This window comes from Brassica oleracea, chromosome C4 (genome assembly GCF_000695525.1).
Source record: "Brassica oleracea var. oleracea cultivar TO1000 chromosome C4, BOL, whole genome shotgun sequence".
Classification (NCBI taxonomy): Eukaryota; Viridiplantae; Streptophyta; class Magnoliopsida; order Brassicales; family Brassicaceae; genus Brassica; species Brassica oleracea.
This window is the reverse complement of record NC_027751.1, coordinates 43637450-43640617: the sequence shown is the minus strand read 5'-3', so window position 1 is coordinate 43640617 and position 3168 is coordinate 43637450.

The window sequence follows — 3168 nt, the reverse complement described above, 5'->3', positions numbered from 1 at the left end:
AAACGTTTTAGAAATTTCATGGAATAACACTGTACACAAACAACGGAGAAGACGAACCTGAGAGGTGAAGCACACAAAGAACGGAGAAGACGAACCTGAGAGGTGAAGCACACAAAGAACGGAGAAGACGAACCTGAGAGGTGAAGCACACAAAGAACGGAGAAGACGAACCTGAGAGGTGAAGCACACAAAGAACGGAGAAGACGAACCTGAGAGGTGAAGCACACAAAGAACGGAGAAGACGAACCTGAGAGGTGAAGCACACAAAGAACGGAGAAGACGAACCTGAGAGGTGAAGCACACAAAGAACGGAGAAGACGAACCTGAGAGGTGAAGCACACAAAGAACGGAGAAGACGAACCTGAGAGGTGAAGCACACAAAGAACGGAGAAGACGAACCTGAGAGGTGAAGCACACAAAGAACGGAGAAGACGAACCTGAGAGGTGAAGCACACAAAGAACGGAGAAGACGAACCTGAGAGGTGAAGCACACAAAGAACGGAGAAGACGAACCTGAGAGGTGAAGCACACAAAGAACGGAGAAGACGAACCTGAGAGGTGAAGCACACAAAGAACGGAGAAGACGAACCTGAGAGGTGAAGCACACAAAGAACGGAGAAGACGAACCTGAGAGGTGAAGCACACAAAGAACGGAGAAGACGAACCTGAGAGGTGAAGCACACAAAGAACGGAGAAGACGAACCTGAGAGGTGAAGCACACAAAGAACGGAGAAGACGAACCTGAGAGGTGAAGCAGAGGAAACCTTTACTCTGCGTTTGAGGCGGCTGGAAGAATCTATATGTTTACGGAATGACAGTGTAGAATTTCTAAGAATGATTTAAATGTGTAAGGATGTATGCGGAAGGAAATCAGGGCCTAAGATATGCGAATATTTTTCTTACGTTATTGGAAGGAAATATCATTTACTTGATTGGTTTCACTTGATATATTGGTCAGCAGCTAAATTTTGGCGTTGAACACGTTCATGAAACCTGGAGTAATTATGTTGCTTAATGAAAGTTGGTTGCTGGAATATTCTATCATCATTTTTTTTTTGTGTTTTTGGAAGTGGTGGTGAGTAACTTCCCTCGCACTCATGCATATTGGTTCACGTCCACATATGAAAATGATAACATGTTGACACACAAAAATGATTGACCTGTTTCTTATAAGTCTAGATTTCAAAACAATTAAAGAAACAGAGTAATCCTTAAGAAGCAGAATAAGCGTTCAAAGTAGATAAAAACTTTAAAAAAGCCGAAAGAAATTATGAGTCAATAATAAACTGGAAAGAAACACTTTAAAAGCAATCCCTTGCAAGCTATGAGACGCCACACGGAATCTCTAATTCCCACCCTTAAGGCGTTTAACTTTCCCCATCTCATCAATGCCACAAGTTCTCTTTATCCCCTCTGCAGAATCCACATTGACTTTGGAAGCTTCACACACGTTGATTCTAGTCTCAAATGTTTCCTCCGAAGATTATGTTGCTGCTGGAGTGTCCAGAGGGAGAATCTTGGTCACAGTTAAAGATCGAGACTTCCCTTCTAAGTTGTGCTTTGTAACTTTCACACAAAAGTTATGTTTTTGACCGATGGTGCTGATTAAAGCTTCCGGCACATGCACCTCTTGGGTAACTCCTTGGTTTCCATTAGCCTGACAGTCAAGTTCAACAACTTCAGTTCGCAACATTTGAGGGTACTGAATGATGAAAGTTACCTCAAAATAGCTGCTGACCAATTCTAATGCATGCTTCCCAGTCAACTCATAACCAGCATCACCAAGCAGTACAAAAACAACTTGCTCACTGTTGTCATAGACAGATATCTGTGCACGGTACCTGTCATAAAAAAATCATAAGCTAATACCATTCAAAGCGTTACTGAGTACAGAGTGTAGCGTAAATACTGTGCTACTCCAGCTATGTTGACTTTCCCACATTTCGAACACATCAACGAAGTTGGGTCTTTCGTAGCCTTAGTATGGCAGCCACTGCATGAAATGTAATACCAGGTTGAGCCATGGACTACATCATCAATCGTAGCCGTGCACTCAAAAAAGCCTCCTGCACCGCAAAGCTAAATAAGCCTCAAAGCTTTGGATCAATGACTAAGAATTATTTAGACCCAGTTGTACCTTAGTAGACCCCTGCTTGATGTAGGAGTATATTTCTCCTATGGTCAGTGTCTCACGTTTAGTAACCACTTCTGCATCAACCCGCTCAGCACTCTGTGGATTAGAGCCCAACCTGAGACAGAGTAGTAAGCATTGATCAAGTCAGTCATTGATATTGTGTTATGTAGCGAAAGAGTACATGTAAACATCCTTAAATATTTACCAGTCGATCGTAGGTTGGACGTCGTAGTCCATAAAAACATGTGAGGAGGACATGAAGTCAGGGTAAGAATACCTGTTGTATTTAGAAAAACCCATTTAAAGAATGCAAAGAGTAGATATGTAACTGTAAGAAAGCTTTACTAAAGATAGAAAGCGCAACCTCCGAGACTCTTAGTGTTAACGGTCGTGACCAATAACACGGTGGAGGTGTTTTCGTATGATTTGAATTTTTTGCATAAGTCTCTTGCAGCCTGGTCCCAAAGGTAGAGCTTCATCACAGGTCCACTGCAAAATATCGTCACTGAATGATTAATAGAAGTAGAGAGAAGGGGTGAATAAGAAAAAACATACTCGTGTGACTGCACATGAACCAGGACATGCCTCGCCCTTGCTATCTCCACTTCGTCAAGGATTGGGGTCTCAATAATACTTTGTCCATTAACCAGCTTCATGTGTCCAACAACATCTATCCCATTGTTCATCAAGTGTGTAAGTAAGAAGAGTAAGAAATAAGTAATCTACTATTTCATGACCACACAAAACCGAAACACACAGTACTGAGGCAGCTAACAGATCCTAATCATACTATGCTACGATAGAACCCTAAAAAAAAAAACAATTCAAGACCCGAGTGTAGTAAAATGTGCTTCTTAATGTTACAAACAGAATTAGGGAATTTAATTTGTCACGTTCTATTCTGAAAGAGTGATTTCAGAGACTGACAAAGACAACGGTTTCAGAGAATGCTTATCACAAATCTAAACACATTTTAAGCAAAATTCGAGATTTATATGTCTGAGCAGCAAGAAAGACAAATACCACATCAAGCA